At 33.6% G+C, this 21,327-nt stretch overlaps 1 long non-coding RNA gene across 3 annotated transcripts in view; it reads left to right on the top strand.

The window, feature by feature from the left end:
- Positions 1-21,327, top strand: part of LOC146403338 (uncharacterized) — a 497,194-nt gene that overhangs the window by 400,510 nt on the left and 75,357 nt on the right. The window contains exons 3-4 of one of the 3 annotated variants that reach the window (XR_014803645.1): positions 700-760; positions 9,940-10,040. This is a non-coding gene — a long non-coding RNA (uncharacterized LOC146403338). Of the gene's footprint in view, positions 1-699; positions 761-9,939; positions 16,162-21,327 lie in introns of those variants that run through there. The other 2 variants (XR_014803646.1, XR_014803647.1) reach the window with 2 other exon arrangements.

The following is a 21,327-nucleotide window of genomic DNA, read 5'->3' as shown; positions in this document are numbered from 1 at the left end:
GAGAAGGACACCCCGTTGGAAGCTAAGTTTTTCTAATCTAAGGATCTAAGGAGACAAATTTTTTTAAAAAGAGAATACTGTTGAAGCTAAATCCAAAAGAAAGGGAGCTCTGGGTGGGTTCTAACCAGTGGACCAGAGGATAAATGCGAGCTAGTTATCTGGTTTTTAAATTTCATTCTATGGATTGTGATTCCTTTATACTGTCTTCAAGCATTTGATACATATTTTAAGCCAGATAGCCTAGTTTTGGCCATAATTTGTGGAATTAAGAGGATAATTTGAAGCATAAGCGTTTAGGATGAGCAGCAGCAAATTGGATAACTACTTATGGAAACAAAAGACTTGTTACGTGTAGACATCTCAGAAGCAACTTCTGTGGGTAATTTTGTGGATAGTGGACAGTTCCTGGGGAACTCTCAGGAATACTTGGGTGGTGGGGTGACTCCCAATGTGATGAGGTTTTCTCATGATATATCATTTTTGATGTTACAGTAAAGGCTTCACACACACACTCACTACTGCCTCCCTCAGACACCTATACACAATTCAAATGATTAGAGATGTTTTGACATGTGTAGGTGCCATATAACTAGCTGGTTTTAAACTTTCTTATTAAGTCTAATATTTCTCAGTTCATTCTCTAGGACTTCTAGATGTATAACTGTCATTTGAAAATTATAATTTTATGTTTTTCTTTAGGAGTTGTACCTCTTATATCTGTTTTATTTCTTCGTGTATTGGCCAGAACATCCAGAATCATGTAAGTGAATAATAGCATTGGCAGATGCCTTTGCTTTCCTCCTGGTTTTAATGAGTATGATTATTTTCTACATCACCATTTAGGTCACTGTTGGTTCTTGATTTAAAGTACATGTTTTTTACAGTTTTAAGGAAATATTCCTGCATTTCTGCTTTTCCTAATTTGTTTATATTATTAGCAAGTATTAAATGCCATTGGTTCTCTGGTGGTAATATTTTCTTATTTCATTTATTCATGTGATAAAATATTAGTAATTATTTATTAATAATTAATAGATTGTCATTAAATGGCTAGGATGTCTTATTTGTTTGTGGTGGATTTTAATTGTTTTATATATTTTTGGCTTTGGTTTCATGTAACAGAAACTCAGTTTTAAGAAGAAAGGGAGCCAACTTATTGACATGTAATAAAAATGTAACTAGGAAGGATAAAATAGTCTAATAAGCCAGATTTCTTCATTTTTCCACTCTTGTGACAAAAGAGCAGAGAGTGCCAGTCTAAAGCTTCAAAAAAGCCCACATGACAAGGGGAAAAAAATTTTGTAAAACAAAAACAGAGTACTGTTAATAGAAAGAGTGGTAAAGGATAGAAGGCAGGCAAATTTTTTTAAAAGTTTTAAAGATAAAGGTATATGTATATTAAGTTAATGTGGACTTTGATTTGCTGATAGTTTTATTTAGAATCTCCATATTTACATTGTGTCATTAGTCAATGATATTTTTGGTCCTAATATTTCAAACTCTGTGTACAGATTAATATGGCTAGATAGAGGGATCTCTGTCTGCATTTATTTTCTTCATTCCCTGTTATAGTTGAATAATCATATTTTAAACTGAGAAAAAACTTACGTAAAGAATTCTGGGTCTGTGGTCTTCTGTAGAAGTAATTTCCTCCAACATTATAGGTCCCATTAAGTTGAATATCAAATCTATTTTAGGTTTTTATGCTTTCCAGAGCAGTCATTGAGTTTAATTTCAAATCAATAAACAATGAGCATACGATGTTTAATTGAAAAATATAGTTTATTCAAAATCAGTTAGATGATAATTGTAAAATTTAAAAATTTATTTAAATTCACTCAATATTTGTTCTCAAATTTACTTTTTCTGTTTATTCTCTTTTAAATAATATTTCCAGATATTAGTCCATTTTACTTTATACTTTTGTTCTACTTATTATTTTCTGATTAATTATTTGTTACATATTTTTAAAGTTACAGTTATTTACTTCTTGAGTTTGATGCTTATATCTTGTCTTTTTACTGGTGAATAATAAAGTGCAATTTTAAGATGTGAGTTCATTTGTGAATTCATAGCCAATACATTTCTATCCTTCAACCAATTCTTTTTTTAATATTATGGTGGAAGTTTTTAAATTTTAAATTTTTGTAAACTTTTTGTCCTATGTGATAGTGTGAATAACACAGAAATATTACTTGAACAGAGCCTAGAATATGCTTGCATCATGTACACATTATCTGACCTAATATATGATCTATGTTTTTAAAATATTCAGTCAATCCCAAAAATAAAATAAATTTATTTAATTTGTAGTGAAGTAATTTTATAACTACTAGCTAACTTTATTTTTTCTTTATTTACTTATTTATTTTTGCTATTTCTTGGGCCACTCCTGTGGCATATGGACGTTCCCAGGCTAGGGGTCGAATCAGAGCTGTAGCCACCAGCCTATGCCAGAGCCACAGCAACGCGGGATCTCAGCCGCGTCTGCAACCTACACCACAGCTCACGGCAACACCGGATCGTTAACCCACTGAGCACAGGCAGGGATCGAACCTGCAACCTCATGGTTCCTAGTCGGATTCGTCAACCACTGCGCCATGATGGGAACTCCTATTTTTATATTATATGAATGCATTTCCCCATCTTGATTGCCTGATTTGTCACTGACTAAGGGATATTTGCTAAGAATCTCCTAATTAATTTTTCTCTGAACTTCTTTGTATGTTAAAATATTTTGTTTTATTTATGTTGAAGCTGTATTATTTAACACATAATTATCACTCGCATACTCATTATGGATTATGAATATAAACTTACTTTCTAATTTAATATATTTTCTTGAATTCTACTTTTTTTGGACACTAGGGGTTGAATTGTGTTCTCTTTAAAATTCATGTTGAAGTCCTAATCAGCAGTACCTCAGAATGTGCCCTTATTTAGAGACAGGGTCATTGCAAATGTAACTAATTCAGAAGATGTTGTACTGGATTAAGGTGGACCCTATCCAGTATGACTGATGCATTTATTTGACTGATGAGAAGGGTGGACACATACATGCATGCATAGAGAGAATGCCCTGTGAGGAGATACAAAGGGACAGACATTTATTTACAAGGGAGGCATGACTAAGGCTACCAGAGGTTAAGAGAGAGGCCCAGTGTCCATCCTTTCCTAGAATCTCCTAAGGGAGTATGACCTTGCTGACACCTTGACTGTAGGCTTCCAGCTTTCACAACTGTGAGAGAGTAACTTTCTGTTTTCTAAACCACATAATTTGTGGTACTTTGTTACTGCAGCCTAAGACACTAATACATGGAATAACAGTTTTGCCATTACTGATTTTTATTTTTCCTTTGGTTGTATTTTTGACTCCTCTGATATGTCATCTAGATTCCTATTTACAACATGATGTAGATTTAAATTTTTCTTTTGTAAGTAGCATATGATTGAAATTTCCTTCTTAGATAACCTGAGAGAAATACAATGATTTTACTTATTCTTTTTAAATTAGATGCTGATATCTTTATGCTTCAAAAATATTTGTTTATATTTTTGTCTAAATACCTAGTCAGGGTTCAGTTGGCTTATATATTCTAAACTGATTCGATAAGTATATCAAATGTTTCCTTTACACTTAGAAACTATAACTTAAACAAAATTTATTTATGAAAAGTAAAAAACAAATAATGTTTTGATTTCCATGTTTATTATAATAACTTATTTCCCTTGCTCTTCTCTAAAATATCTAATAAATTTCCCTTTCTTGCTACTATTCTACTACTCTTATACCCAATATCTTGTAATAATCTATAATGGAATACAATCTGCAAAAACCAAATCACTGTGCTATCCACGAAAACCAATGAAACATTGTGATTTATCAACTATACTTCAATTAAAAATGAAAGTTGAGGGAGTTCCCATAGTGGCACAGCAGAAACAAATCCAACTAGGAACCATGAGGTTGCGGGTTTGATCCTTAGCCTTACTCGGTTAAGGATCCAGCGTTGCCGTGAGCTGTGGTGTAGGTCGCAGACGCGGCTCAAATCTGGCATTGCTGTGGCTCTGGTATAGGCTGGCTGCAACAGCTCCGATTAGACCCCTAGCCTGGGAACCTCCATATGCCAAGGGTGCGGCCCTAAAAAAAAAGACAAAATACACACACAAAAAATGAGAGTTGATAATAAATGATAAGTAGAAAAATAACAGTGAAGAAAGATACCTGAGAAAGGAGTGGTGATTTTAAATAGAGTGGTGAGGGGAGGGCCCAATGAGGAGGTGACCTTTGAACGAAGACTTGAGAAGGCAAGTTAGCTCATGTAGAAGTCTGAGAGTGGGGCACACCAGGCAGTTGGCAACATGCTTGATGTGCTTCAAAACATCAACAAGCCAGATGGCTGCAGCAGAGGAAGGTAAAGTGATAGTGGTATGAAATGAGATCAGAAAGTTAAAGGAGAAGTAGAACTTTTAGGGGATTGAGGGTTTTGGTTGGACATTCGCTTTTAATCTACATGGAATCAGAAAATTTTGGAGGGTTCCGCATTGACTTGATATATGGTCTTAGTTATGTATCTATTGTGTTGAGACTGGAGTATAAGTGGACAGGTACAGGAGTGAGGAGATCAGTTAGAATACTAATAAAATAATCCCAATTAGATTATTAAATCTACTTAACGGTACTCTATGCCAGAATAGTAGTTTTAGGGGGGTGAGGAGAAGCTGAGTGATTGGATATGGGGTATGATAGAAAGGGAAAGTGTAAGGATGAAACTAAGTTCTTGGTCTGAATAACTAAAAGATGGAATAACATTTATCAAAATGGGGAAAATTAGAAAGAATAAGTTGGAGAGGGGATTATCAGTATGGGTTTTGACATGCTAAAATTTTAGATATTAAGTAATCCAGTAGATTTGTGGATTATATTTATATATTTTATTTTGAGATTCAGAGGAGATAAAATCTGACATTATCAGGGCATGAATATAAATTCAGAACAGGAGAAATCTGAGAACTGAAATTTATACTCTAAAGGTGTAAGTACAAGAGATGAAGAGAGTCAACAAAGAACTGGGGATAAGTGACAAGTGGAGAGGAAAAAATACCTGAAGGGAGTGCTGAAAGCCAAATGAAGAAAATGATTGAAGGAGTTGCAAGTCACCAACCATCAAACACTTTCTGAGTCAAGTGAAATGAGTGTAGAGAATCAACATCAAATTTAGCAAAGTGGAGGTCACTGCTGACCATGACAGTAGCACTTTTGTGGAGAAGTAGGAAAAAATGATTTACTGCAAAAAGTTCATGCAAAGATAAAAGGAGGGGAATTGGAGGTAGTGAATATAAGCAAGTTCCACAAGGGGTTTTGCCCAAAGAATTAACAGAGAAATAGAAGAGTAAATAGACAGGGATGTAGACTCAGGATAGATTTATTTTATTTCTTTACATTTTACTTTAAATAGTGGAAATCAGCAATATGATTATATGTTGATGAGAGTGATGTATTAGAGGAAATAATTGATGATGCTAGACATACAGAGGAGAATTACTAAAGCAATGTCATGGAGCAAATGTGAAAATAAAGAGTCCAAGCAAGCAGACTGACATTATTAAGGAGCACAAACACTTCATCTGAAGGAAAGGGGAACGAGGAAGTATACATGAGCACAAGTGCAGGTAAATATCAATAAAATAGGAAGGAAGATAAATAAAATAGGAAGGTGAGGGTGAAGATAGCAGCCGTGCTGTGTGGAAGAGTGTGAGCATATGGACTAGAACAGCAGTTCTAAAAATGAGATTCAGTGACCCCAGAGGGAACAGTCCCAAGACTTTCAGGGTTCCAGAGATCTTTGCTTTTCTAAGGGCATGACAATAGGTAGTGGAATTTTCTTCATATGCTCCAAACAAACAACAGTGCAGAAGATGATATGCATATCTGTCTTTAACTATGGCATCCATTAAGAAGCTAATTGCAAGAATGGAAATAATGTCACTTAAAGTGAAATTTTTGTGTTCAAAAATGCACTTATTTCTCATAAAAATGTTATTTCATAAGCTTTATATTAATCAGTTACTGCATCATATATTCTGATCTCATTCTAACAAATATATGTATATTTATAACAGATACCAATAATAATTGTAATATGCTAAATATTGTCATAAATAACATGTTGTTAGTTATTCCTTAAACAGGGATTCAAATGTTTTCACAATAAATTTACATTATTACATTTTGACAGGGCTAAATATATGTCAAAATGAGAAAGAAGCATCCAAGCCCCTTAATACATCAAGCAATATTGTAAATACTTGCCAGTGTGCAAGGATGATCTCTCAATGCCCTGTCCAGAGTGCTCTGCTGAGTTATCTCCTCTTTCCATTGTCTTTTAAGCTATTTTCAGACTTAAAAACTATAAAAATATTATATATATATTCTTTAGCCTCAGCATACAGTGGCTTGGTGTGTGATCTTAGTACCCAGACCTGGGATCAAATTCTGGCCGTAGAAGTGAAAGCTCCAAATCCTAACCACTAGACCACTAGGGAACTGTAATGCAAATTATTCTCATCCATAGAAACGTAAACACATTCTATTGTGTCTTTTGGAGATGCCCCTGATCATTGCCTTGTGGATATTGACCACTTTTGCATTTGCTTATAGATTCATTTCAGCATTCTGCTATTCGATGTCTCCTTTGAATTGGTTTTAACATCCTATTGGTTTTCTCACTAATCAGTGATTTACATGAAATCAGTGACAGGTGTTTATTTTATATTTTGTGACAGTCATGCTACTATGTTTTTTTAAAATTTTTTTCTGGAGTTCCCGTCATGGCTCAGTGGTTAAAGAATCCAACTAGGAACCATGACGTTGAGGGTTCAATCCCTGGCCTTGCTCAGTGAGTTAAGGATCCAGCATTGCCGTGAGCTGTGTTGTAGGTCCCAGACAAGTCTCGGATCTGGCGTTTCTGTGGCTGTGGTGTAGGCCTGTGGCTATAGCTCCGATTAGACCCCTAGCCTGGGAACCTCCATATGCTGTGAGTGCAACCATATAAAGACCAAAAAGAAAAAAGAAAAAAGAAAGAAAAAAAAATTCTAACAATATTGTGCCAAATACACATTTCCTTCCAATTAGTCAAAAATACAATATTTTATAAAATGATACAGAAAGACAAGTGCTTCTCAGACATTCACAGAACATTATATTTTCCTGTGTTTCACAGTTTGAGCTTAAAGTACAAATGTACTTTGGGTGAAGGGAGATGTTGTGGAAAGAGGTGGGGTGAGAGTTAAATTTAAGACTTTCAAAACCAAACAAAAGTTGTCTTTGAAACTTGTCCTTTCCTGAAAGGATATTTTAACAGCAATATTTGAGAGTATAAATTTAAGAAAATATATCTTTTTAATAAAAATATGTTGTGTTTATGAGAGCTTATTCTATCACCTTTATTTTCATCACCTCACTGCACACAGTTGAAAAATTCATCAGAGGTTACCATTGGGCCAAAAACTAAATTTAGAGAGATTGAGATTTAATAAGACACTTAGATGACTGAAGCTTTTTCTGACTTTCTGAAATTAACTATATGTATGTGATTGTTATTAGTTGTTTCACAGTGCATCGTAATTGTCATTCTCATCCAGCAGACAGTGAGTTTCAAAAGGCTATTTGTTAGAGACTGCTAGCTGTCAAACAAAATCCCTTTCTCCCATCTTCCTTGGCAATAGCTAGAAACTTGGCTGTCTCTCTATATTACATTTCCAGTCTCCCTTGCAATTAGGATTGTCACATTTGCTAAGTTTTCACAGACGGAGAGGAAGCAGATAGAAAGTGTGCACTTCACTCAAGGCCCCTTTAGAGAGTGGGCATGCCTCTTCCATGACCTCTTTTTACTTCCCAGAAACTACAGTCTAAGTGTGGGGGCCACCTAACTGAGACAGTATAGTTGGGGGTGTGAAAAAACATTAAAAGAATCTGGGTTTCTGAATAACTGTGTGAACAGATCTTTCTAACATCTTAGAAGTATTATACAAGAGAGACATAAACTTCCATATTCTTCAAGCTTCTTTAAGCTGGCTCTCTGCAGTATGACAGCCTTGGCTTAGGCTAAGTAGTAAAATAATATAACTATATTTTAATAACTCAGGAAGTTGGCATGATTACTGGCATAAAAAGAATGTTCTCCAATTAATAAATAAATACAACATTGAGTTATAACTTCATGAGAAATACTTTGGCATGGTTATTTAAGAGGGATTTTTTAGTCAATTGTAGTAGTTGCTCTGTGAAGCTAATATTTGGTGTAACAGCATTACAGGGCTTGACATATATAATATACATATATATATACAAAAAAATGATTATAACATCCTTTGATTTAGAAATTATGATGATTATTATTATGTGCATTTACAAATGTGGACATTGAGACTAAGAAGTAAAAGTGACTTCCCCAAGGTTGAACAGATATTTATGCTGGATACTGAATTTGGATCCCACTATATTAACATTAATTCATTCAGAGGGTAACATTTAAGTAGCATACCATATTTGAGTAAGTGGTTGTTTTAGCACAAGGGTTTATGTAGAAGTAAAATCAATCCCAATGTATGTTTCTCTCAAAGACCGCATTTTCAGAGACGAAATTATCAAGATAACTTTTACAATCCAACTTGCTCAAAGTTTTATAAATTTACCCATTTTCCTCCTACCCTACCTCCCCACACAGTCATTTCAAGTCCATAGCATGGTGTAAAATAAAGTGATTTCTTCTAGGAACATTTCTGATCCCTTCTTTACTAAAGTGTGAAATTTGAGATTGAATACGTGAAGGTCAAAAACGTATCATCTGTCCACATGGAGTTAATGTCTTGAAGGATTCTGATTCTCTCATGTCTATGGCTGAAGCATTCCAAACTATCACAATGACTTCTCTGCCCACATATTCTTTGGGCAATGCAACTCTTTCCTCTGAATCATATTTGGAATGCCTCACCTAGTTTGTTTCTTAATAAAACAGAGCATGGCTCTTTCACTTACTTATAAGGAAAATAAAGAGTAAATACCCATCACAGTCAGAGACTATTTATTTGGCAAGGGTTATACATTATTTCCTCAATATTTGGAATATACTAGACAATTTCCTTTGTGAGTTTATTGCGTTTAATCTATTGATTACAAATATTTTTTTCTCACCTTTACACAAAATGGTATATCGAACCTTGAAATAGCCTTTCATTATTTTTCCTATATAATATGTTACCTTTATACACTAACCTTCATCATTGCAACACATATTGGCATAGTTTAACCATCCACATGAAAGCTTAGGAATATGATTTTAGCATTTCCCATTTGAATTTCAGCTTCAGCCTGAATCAGGAGCCAGCAAGAGCATCCTCAGCCAGACAGGTACACAATGGTAAAGCATTACTTCCAACACTGTAGAGCCAAGGAAACTTCTAGGTTATTATTGGCTTTAATTATCACTCCCATAAGCTGTAATATTCTTTACTTTTGGTGAAGCAGCACTCCTCAGAGTGTGAAATCCTTCCCTGCTTTTGAAAATATCCAAGAAATGAACTGAATCACTTCCAATCTGCTGTAACAACTGAACACCCACTGATAAGTATAAGCAAGGGGCAAATTTATCATCACCAATAGAAAATAGGCTTTTTGAAAGTGAGATTTGAGACATCTAGCCAGCTGCTTACTACCAGCAGTGATCATCCAAACCAAATCCACTTTCATTTTAAACTCACATTTTATTTTCCCTGATTGGTATTCAAGTTAATAAAAAAGTGGTCTTTTTTAAATTTTGTCCTATTTATTGCTATAAAATTAAAACACTAAAATATCAAGATAAATAGTTTTTGTAGTTAAAACCATTAATTTAAGTCCTACTCTTATTCACAATATCTGCTTTTTTCTTCCATCAGCTGCTTCAAGTACAAATCAGACCTGGGGATTTGAATAGGCTCCATTTAGTCTCTCTTCTGGAGGCTCAACCCACACAATCCTCATTTTTTTGCCTCTTAAGGTAAGGCTTATATAAACACACTGCACAAAGATATATGCTATTCAGACTGAAATCAGTGCACTGTGATTCACTTCTCAATATTACCTCAGGGTTTCAGCAAGTCCTTTGGTTTTCATACTAAGACCACAGTGAATTTCCTTCTAGCTCCATGCTCTGAATTTCAGTTCTATGAGGAAACAGCTATTAAAGGAAGATAATAGAAAGAAGGAAAGCAACTATATGTAAGAGTTTTGAGATATTTGGTAGACCTTCTCATTCTTTATTTTAGCTATGAAAATAATGTGACAGAGTTCATTATAAGTTGAAAGACTCAAAAATATTTTTGAATAAATTTCAGTAAATTCACTTTCAAAATACATTTAATACAGCTATTTAGCCTGAAAAAATCATCATTGACAAAGGACATCAGATTTTCTCATTTGCATTAATTCTTGTTGAAAGAGAATTTTTTCTCTGGCCTGGTGTTTTCATTTTTAAGTCCAAAAGCTATGATTTGACTTATTACTATATTAAAAATTCTGCAATTGTCTGTAACATAGCAGGTAGCCAGTGATATGGCAAAAATGTATGAACACAAGACTGTCATTTACTGATGTTCAATGTAACATTTCTTGTGTGTGCCTGCAATTTTTAAATCTTGTAGTTCTTAAAATTATAGGTATGAAAACCACAAGCTAAATCAAATCAGAGAAAAACAATAACTGTGAAATCAGTTTCCTTTGGTTTGACTGTCTTGTTTCTACCAATGTTGGAAATGGAAAATGTTGTAGTGATTTTATAAGTGGGAGACTAACCTTGATTTTAGAAACAGGAGATTTTAAAGCCTCTCTCCTTACAGAAAAATAGTTTTATTTTTGTCTTCTCATGTGGTGCACATTACCGTAACATATATCAGCAATCAGAATACTTATAGCAAAGTCTATATGTTTTAATTGTGTGGTTATTCAAAAGATCATCATTTTGATAGTCATATATATTTCATACATGTGTCTATTTCCTGTCCTCTGTATTTTCAGAAACAACTGTTCTCACGTGGTATATAATATAGCGTGGTATTGCATACAGATGGTGTACAGATTTCTAGGAGTGAAATAAGTATGAGGGGAGTCCCCATTGTGGCTCAGTAGTAATGAACCTGAGGATATTGGTTCGATCCCTGGCCTCATTCAGTGTGTTAAGGATTCAGCATCACCATGGGCTGTGGTGTAGGTCACAGATGTGTCTCAGATCCCATGTTGTTTTGGCTGTGGTATAGGCTGACAGCTGCAGCTCCAATTCAACCCCTGGCCTGGGAACTTCCATATGCCATGGGTGCAGCTAAAAAAAAAGTATGAGGAAAAAATAAAAGCATAGATAAATGACATCAAAGGGAATAATTTTGCTTTAAACAAGTATTCCAAGTGATTATGTAGAGTATTTCTACAGTTTAGACGAACATTTTCCTATTTCTTAAAAGAATGACTCAACCATATATTATCTCAAGTAATTCAATATCATGAACTCTTCAGAATGAGCCATCCTCTTGCCAATTTTCTGAGCTGTGTTCTGTCAATGGCAGGTACCCTTAATGCCTACCATGTAAGACTAAAATGCAAATATTCTATGTGTTATGGCACTTCAGGGCACTTGCAGACTTGCCATTTATGCTATTATGATAAGAGCCAGAAGCCAGTTTTCTTCAAACCATATTTTTTAAGATAGCATTAGCCAGGAGCAATCAAAATGACAAGGCACTAAGTATATGAACAGAATGAACATTCGGCAAAGAAGTTTAAAGGAATGCAGCTGCAGTAAAAACTGGTAAAAACTGCCCAGTGAGTTAAGTGGTGAATTATCTTCGAGTTTTAAACACTTTGAGGGATGGTGTGTGAATTACTGTTCCAATTCCATGGTATTTTTTGAGAGAAATAGGAATATGACTAGACCGCATTTGCTCTTGAAATACTTTCAGGTTTGGTCTGGGTGAAATAAAAATGGCATGAAAATGTCAGCTGAGCCTTTGAAGATTTAGGGTATGCTGCTCTGAGATTTAGATGATGGCAGGTATCGGTAACCTAAGCAGTTCATTTCATTATCTGATTTCATCTTCAAGGGAAATTTTTGTAGACATAACTTATAAGAAGAATTAAGAACCCTTCTCCTAATATCCATGCTGTCAAGATCAGTTTAAGTGGGAAATGCTTAAGTAAGATTTCTAAGAAAAGAAGATTTTAGAGAATCAGCTGAAAAATACAACTCAAGTCCAAATCCACAATGCATTAACTTTGGTTCTTCTTTAGCTCATTCATCTAATAAACATTTCATTATTGTTGTTTGCTTTAGTATAACAGGCACATTGAAACAAAGATGTTATATTGAGCTCTAACCATTTCTGGAGTTGTAGCAAGATGAACTTTTCACTTATGTGATTACTAATTCACAGTAAAGAAGAGCAGTAGAAATGACTAATAACACTGGATGGAATGGTTTACAAAAAGCAAATTATTACTTATGATCACTTTTTGCTTTGGGGGCCTCTGGTTGCAAATAGAAATTCAAGATTAAGAAAATAAGAAGACATGAAGAATGAGTAGTTCATAAATATGGGGACTGTGTTCATGTCGTGTTACTCAGGTTTGCATGGAAAGGACCATCTACAAAACAAAATAAGAAAGTACCAAGACGTTAAAATAATTATGTTGAGTTACATTCCAAATGGCAGTTTGGAGTTTGGCACATGAAAATTTTGAAACTAGAATACAATAGATCCCTTGTTACCAATCCTCTTCTCTGTATGTAAGGTCCTCCTCATCAAACTTCTGCCTGAAAGCCATACTTCATGGAGCCTCCTCAGGTCCATTTAGTCCAGAACTATGTTTACCTAAGCCCCTACTCTTTTATTTGTACCTTTTCCTTACAACACTCACAATCTCCTGAATTCTGGAGCCATGACACCTTTCTCTGAGTTCCTAGAAAGTAGAGACCATGTCTTGCTATTATTTTATCCTCACTACAGGCTTTGGCATATGTCAATTTTCCAGTAATTTTTTCAGTAAATTAAATTATTTTGTTCTTTTCCTTTTGTATAATCAAACAGATATATTCTAAGAAGTTTTAAAAATCAGGATTAATCTCAAGACTTAACTAAAGAGAAAAATGTTTCAGCTCTGAAAATGAAGCATTAAGATTTGAAATGAGAAATAATCAATTTTCCTCTAATATGTTTAGAAAGTATATTTGTATACTTCCAATGTATTTTCTTTTAATCTTTTCTGATATGCTTATTTTTAAAGAGTAGATATTATATTTTATCTTTTATATAGTAACATAATATATGTTTCTCATAATAATTGATATTCTTCATAACTATCTTAACACTAGCATTCTAATCCATCCTATTGGCATAGTACAATTCACTTACATTTCTTGTTGACATTGAGTTTTACTTGTAGTAGATATTACAAAGAACATTGCAACAAATATTGTTGTATTAAAAAGTTAAAAACATTATTTAAATCTTAAATTGTTAGAAATAGGACCTTCATGGTTTTAGTGCACAAAGAGTAAGTAGTGGGATAACACTGAAGACATAACAAGATGGAGAAAAGATGGCTAAAATAGCAGGATGATTTAAAACATATTTTTCAGACATATTTGCATTACTGGAATTTTACCTGGAACTTAAAGGGGCAGGGAATAATGTCCAGAAAAGAAACACACCCTCAGCTAACATAGAAGGCTATATATTCTATAAGGCTGAGAAAGCTACCTGCACACACTTTTCACACTCGGTACTTGGAGTAGCAAGCTGGAAGGAGGTTGTGAAGCCTAGGAACAATACCCCATTAGATTTTATACTGAGAAATTATGCAGTGTGGGAAAATCATTTAACAAATGTTTAGTAGGGAGCTTCAGTGTATCAGATTGTGAACTAGAGCCGAACTTCCTGGGTTCACATGACATTGCTTCCACTGATTAGGTGCGTAATTTGGGGAAAGTTACTTAACTGCCCTGAACTTATTTTTTCAATCCAAACAGGGAAATATTAAGAGTACCTGTCATCTAAGATGATTTTGAACATAAAATAAGCTAATAATCATAATATGAAGTTTGGACAATTTTATTCTAAGTATTTTGTGTATAGTAATGTATTATATGGATATATACAATATGTGAATATATGCATATTTATGAGTACATCATATGAATTATATATATATATGTAAATTAGGATTTGGAGAAGCATCATAGCTTAGTGTTTAAAAGTATGGACTGCAGAGCTAGAGTACATGGGATTTGAAATCAGCTATCCACCTTACTATCTAAATGATGTTGGACAAGCTATTTAATTTCTCTGCACCTTTATTTCCTCATTGGTATAGTGAGAGAGTAATAATACCTACACCTCATGTTTTGTTATAAAGATTAAATAAGTTAATCTTTTTAAACTGCCTACAACCTCTGTCACCTAAAAAGCTTTATATTCATTTGTTATATTGTTGCAACACTAAAATATAAGAAGATAAAGATTGACATACAGAAATGATTGATCTCTATCAATAACTTTCCTTTTTAAAAAACCCAAAACTTCCAAAATTAAAAGAAAAAAAAAGTAACAGTAGGTGCACCACATGAGCATTGGCTTTTCTTTTTGTTTTTTTCTGTCACTTGAAATGTTGCCATGACTAAGGTTTACATACTTTCAAACATGTAAGAAAATCTCCCAATATTTCAGAAAACTTCAATAAATCCTGAAAGGTAAAATATAATTACTCAAATGGAACATGACCAGCATTTTGGGGAAAGAAAGGTATCACCATCACTGTAGGAAGTAAAATAGAAAAAAACTCTTAATTTGGTGGTAAAAATGAAACAAACAAAAATGATGAAACAAACACAAAAGGACTATATGCCAAGTAAAGTCTAATGGAGAAAAAAAAATGATACAAAGTGAAGCCCAGAATTTGGATGTAAATTAATTTATCTTAGAAAATGTGAGAAGCATAGAACACTGTGTTACAAAACGGTACATTGGGAGTGTAGCATTTTTTTTTTTTAACCAACGCTGACATTTCTGAGACTTAAGTCCCATAAACATGGAATAGGTTATACTTTACTAAATGCAAACAGTTTTTTATTAATTTAGCTTAGTATTTCCCAACTCAGCTGTATCAACATTTTTGACTGGAAAATTCTTTGTTATGGAATACCATTTTGTGCAATGTAGGATATATATCATCCCTGGTCTATACCTACTAGATGCCACTGGAAGCACCCTACTTGTGGCAAATAAAAATGTACTATAGCATTGCCAAATGTCACCCGGATGGGAAAAACTACCCCTGGTTGAGAACCACTGCTTTAGCCAATCAAATGAAATAATCTCAGGTTTGAATGACAGCTAAGGAAATCACATAGTCCAGTTCTTAACACATTTTTTTCCTTATTTGTAGATGAATCAGTGTTCATCTAATGCTCCCTTGAATTGTATCTGTGATTAAGAAATCAATTTGTCACACTCAAATTTTACACTATCTGTTGTTTAATAGTTCTTTCTTACATCTACTTCTCTAGGGATAATTTTATCTTACATATTTCTGTTTCAATTCTGCTAAGTCTTATTCTCAATTAGGGAAAGGGAAGATTCCTCCTTTTTCCTGCCAGAATACTCAAATACTTGTATGTCGCAGCTTTAACCCCTCCCAACAGTGTGCCAGTTGTGATACTTGTAAAAAGAATTTCCACAGTCCCTGTGAGCTGAGGAAAATACACTTAGAAACGTGATTGTATTTTCACATTCTTTGTTCCAAATTCTATACAGAACCTTGAATCATTGGTCCCTTATTAGAAGCCTTATCAAGCTGCTAAGTCATATCAAATTGGAAGACCAGAAAATATCCAATCAGGAATTCCCATCGTGGTGAAGCAGAAATCCGACTGGGAACCATGAGGTTGAGGGTTCGATCCCGGTGTTGCTGTGGACTGTGGTGTAGATCTCAGATACGGCACAGATCTAACATTGCTGTCGCTGTGGCGTAGGCTGGTGGCAACAAATCCAATTAGACCCCTAGCCTGGGAACCTCCATATGCCATGAGTGCAACCCTATAAAGACCAAAAAAAAAAAAAAAAAAAAAAAAAAAAAAAAGAAAGAAAGAAAATATCCAATCATTTACATTTGCTCTACTACTACATTTATTGCATGTATCCTATGCTTTTAGAGCTTTTAAAAGTAAAGGAGTTCCAGAGGTAATCCATAATTTTATAATAATCAACAATCCTCATTTATAGTTGCTTACAGAAAAGATAGTCAAAACATTTCACAGTGGGGTGTTAAGAAACACTGATCAATTAAAACAGATGCCTGCCCAATGAAATTGGAATTTTGCCAATAAAGAACCAGTAAGTAGCATCTCTATACAAACCAACTAAATACCAGGCAACTCTCAAGGGTGATTGTTAAAACTGATTTTTGGACTTTATATCAAGTTCCATTAATTTTCACCTACTCTTTCACTCCGTCTAGGCCATTTTGGATCCTGACCATTACTCAGTGTAAACAATCCAAACTAACTATCTTAATGGTTAAAAACTTTATCTGGCTTTACTCAGAGTGAGAAACCTAAAAGAAACACAAATGAAGTGCTAGAGGTTTTATTAGCTAATGTTGCACAATCAACTCCCATCACATGGAAATGTACCATCTTTGTTCTTCTAACTCCAAGCAAAACCATAACCTACTATGTTGAGTGTATGTTTTCCTTAGTGATTTTCCTAAAGCTCTCTCTCATACAGGGCTTCTCAGAAATCTTGGTATCTTCCAACTTTTACTCCCCTTACTGTGATGTGAGGTAATTTTTTGCAAGTCAGAGTTGTTCATGCGTATCACATTTATTCTGCAACTCATTTTTTTATCCTAAGTCTATTTATAGTGTCAAAATACGAACAAATTGTATGCCAGGCTTTTTCACAAAATTTATCAACATATTTTTATAGGCAAATTGGTATACTGTCTGCTTTGAGTAGCATAAATAATGAATTAAAAATCAAATATAGAAATTTATATGCTAAGCATTTTACTTTATAATCTATAATCCTTTTTAAACATTTTATTACACTTTTATCCTTCCCCCAAAAATGTTGGGAATTTGACATGGCTACTGTAAGATTTACTGAAAAAAATAGTAGCATATAAATAGAAAACAAGATCATGGAGAAAATGTTAAAAGATGTATACAAATTTGCTAATATAAAAACTGCTAAAGCTATAGCAAATTAGTCTTCTTTGTATCTCAATTGTCCAGCATAACATCTGGTATCTAGAAATTATAAATAAATGTCTGCTATATTTAAAAATGACCAAAATAATTCTTCATATAAGCAATATTCATAGCATATCCGACTTTTACTCTAAAATTTTATTACCTTGAGTTTCCATATTTTAGGCACTAAAACCTTAGGAATCTATTTAGGAACTACATTTTATGAAAATAATTTTTAGCAAAATAAATTCTTATTAATAAAATATGGATTTGCAGAACAAAATATTCATGGATGCTGCTAATTTCTTTCAATGATATATAATATCATTAATTCTAATTCTTTGATTAAAATCATAGGATCATAATTAAATTTAGGAAAAATGTTGCTATAGAAGATCTAGAGAATTATTCTCCAAACACTGATTAGGCAATCTCAGTTTCTAACAATCTTTTTGCTAGAGTTTAGAGATATTAAAGAGAACCTATTTCATTACCTTTCTACTAGAAAGTTTTCTTTCTGTTTTTTCTCTAGAGTTTAACCTTAATATATCAACATATAACAGCCTCTCTAGTTTTGCTCTCTGGAGAAGCACAGAGGAAGTTCTTATCTATGTTTGCCAAATCTAGTGTATGTTCAGAAATCCCAGGAGGTGGTGGTGGATACTACACACACACACACACACACATTCTCCTTAAATTAAATCATTTGAGAGTATATATATTCTCCATAAATCACATCATCTGAGAATTTTGTTATAGCAGACCTTACTTTAGAGCTCTGAAATATTTATTTGTAAATGTGGCCTTGGTTATACTGATCACCAACCTGCACTGACAATCACTGATCCCTGCTATCAACTTCATATCTTAATAGTGAAAACAGAACATTACTTGGGAAGTGAGTTTGGTATTGAAATTAGAAAACAGAAAAGAAGACTAAATTTGACCTAAGTTTATATAATAGACCATTTTGCAAAAATGTAGCCAAGGTAGAGACTTCGATTGTGAGGATATCTTGAGAAACTAGGTATTATTTTGTGTAGTAAGCTTGTTGATGAGATCTTGCTTTCTGCAGAATGAGAAGAGACTGAAGTGTAATTTTCAATAAAGCTGACTCAACTCAACACATATTGTTGAAATAAAAAACTCTTCTTCAACAGATGGATTTTGATGACCTTATTAGAAACTCTGTGGGAAAGACTTTTTGGTGACGAAATCTATAGCTAGTTCCTGATGAAATGTTATTTGATAAGTAAACTGTTATGAAGTTGAATTGTAAAACTTCAATGGCCTGCTGGAATTCCTTCTTTTGGTACCTTGCCTGAGTCAGTTCACACTAAATTTGCCACAAACATATTAAGTAAAAACTTCAGGTTTATATCACAGGGAATATTGAAGAGTATTTTTTGCAACTAGGATGGAGAATTAATAAATATGAATCCTCCTTCTTTCCCTGACACCAACTGGATTTACAAAAGCAGGCAAATAACTTCATTACACTTATGTTCTTTGTCGTTTCTTTGTCTTGAAAATAATTAAAAGTAGTACATTGATTTATTGAACATATTTTTTAAATTTCTTTTATATTAAGTATTCTGATAGGTATGAAAGGATTTACAAATAAGATAAAAAAAAAAGAGCCCGTTGGCCAAGGAGTGTATAGAAATCAAAAGTTATATGCATCAATATTTACAATTCAGCATAAAAGGGAATATATGAAATAGAGATATATGAAAAATGCTGTGGGCATTTGAAGAAGAAAGATAATATTTTTGTTTTGGGTTCTATGGAGCTACCACTTGAAGAATAAGTAGGATTATCACATACTAAGTTGGGTGATAGTGGTACTTTATGAAGAGAGTTAGTGGTTTTCAGGATTGTTTGCCTTATTATTTTATTTACAAATAAAATTTTACCTAGAAATCCTATGTATCTGGTAAGTCACAGTGCATACTCTCTAATTGAGAGGGAAGGGAGAAGGATAGGACCCAGAACTCCACAGGAAGAATCACTTGCTGGGTTCATTTTTGTTAAATTTAATTTTACCGGAGTATAGTTGACTTACAATGTGTTAGTTTCAGGAGTACAGCAAAGTGAATCAGTCATACATACAAATATATCCATTCTTTTTTCCCGTAGAGGTTATTACAAACTATTGAGTAGATTTGCCTGTGCTGTACAGGAGGTCTCGTTAATCATCTCTTTTACACAGTCGTGTGTATGTATTATTCCCACCCTACCGGTTCCTCCCCCTCAACCGTTTCCTCTATGATAACCTTAAGATTGGTTTTGAAATCTATGAGTTTGTTTCTGTTTTATAAATAAATTATATTGTATCATTTTTATTACATTCCTCATGTAAGTGCTATCATATGGTATTTTCTTTCTTTATGGCTGATAGTATTCTTAGGCATTGGTGAGGAATGTTATGTTTACTCAGAAGAGGCTGAAAAACTGTGGGCAGAGTAACTGGCAACAGGATGATACCATGGACAGAAACCAGCTCAGTAAGAGGAGCAAGTTGAAGATAGAGGTTAATGAATTTGCTGGTCACACTGAGGTGCCAAATTCACATTCAGCTGTAAATGCCTAAGAAGAGACAGTTGGAATGAGATAATGTGAGAAGTTGAGGTGAGGGATATCATTTGGAAGGATTGCTGACATCTAAGTGAGAGATAATATTGCCAGAAAAGATGCAGAAAGAGAAGACAGATGGACATGGACAGGGACTGAGTCTTAGGGAATTGTAGCTATTCAAGGTGTGGCAAGCAAAACAGAAACTGTGAGAGAATAGGGAAAGACAAAGGGATGGAACAGGCAAATGTCACGTCAAAGATGCTTAAATTACAGCTTATACTATCAGTAAATAAAGAATGGCATGTTTGTTGGCTGGCTTTGTTTATTAATATAAGCTTTTGATAAGGACATTCAAAATTTATATCATTCTGTAAACTGTGATATGAATAGACACAAAATGTCCTCTTATTAAAATAAAGAGCATGTATTTAGGAAAAAGTCTAGATTAATTAGATTTGCTAGATTAATTCATAACTGAATGGAAATATTATTTCCAGTTTGAATTTAATTCAAGGGAGAAGGACTAAACACCAGTGAAGGCAAAGAGAAAAAAACTTGAAAGCAGAAAAACAAAACAAAACACCATTACCATGTTGGATTATATTAGATTTACTGGAGTCAGAAACTTTTTTCTCCTATGATTCTGTTGAAGAGACCAAAATGTTAAATAAAATGCTATATTAAAGGAAATAACATAAACTTATTAATGTCATTATTAGCTGAAAAAATACATCAACTATCTAACAAAAGCATGTTTAATTTCCAGAGAAGGTCATGACTAAATGTAAAGAAGCAAAAAAAAAAAAAAATTGATGACTGAGAAATGATACCAGATTGGAAGATTAGATCAATTTCAATCATTAGGGCTAAATTATCCCCTAACACTTCTAATAGTTATAGGCTTATTCCTGACTATATATTTATATATTGTCTATATATATTTATTTTATATGTGAATATTTTATTTTTATATATGAAAGATGCACATGCATCTTTACACACATACATGCAAACACGCACAAATGCTTAATTTCTATTCTAAATGACATTTACACTGATCATCATAGCATATATAGTATTTTCTAATAATGTCATAAAATTTAAGTGCTTTTCTGATGATGCACTTTACTAGAGTAGTATCAGTACTGCAGATTGTGAGGAATACTGGGTAAGTTATCTGCATTAGCAAAATATTTTAAAATTGTGTTGATGTTCTTTTTATTCTTTTAATACATGTTCTTTTTTAATATTATTTTCCATGAGTTTGGATATAGTTTTCTGTGATATACAGTAAGACTTTGTTTTTAATCCCTTCTATATGTAATAGTTTGCATCTACTAACCCCAAACTCCCAGTCCCTCCCACTCCCTCCCCCCCTTGGCAACCACAAGTCTGTTTTCTATGTCTGTGTATCTCCATATTCTTGATAATAAAACACTGTGTCACCAGACTTATCAGGGTGGGGATGAGC

This window comes from Sus scrofa, chromosome 5, assembly GCF_054392235.1.
Source record: "Sus scrofa isolate SSC_HxYL_T2T_F1_AM1 chromosome 5, Sscrofa_HxYL_maternal_Yorkshire_Landrace_v2.0, whole genome shotgun sequence".
Lineage (NCBI taxonomy): Eukaryota > Metazoa > Chordata > Mammalia > Artiodactyla > Suidae > Sus > Sus scrofa.
The sequence above is the reverse complement of the archived record's forward strand: the minus strand, read 5'-3'. Positions and strand labels throughout refer to the sequence as shown.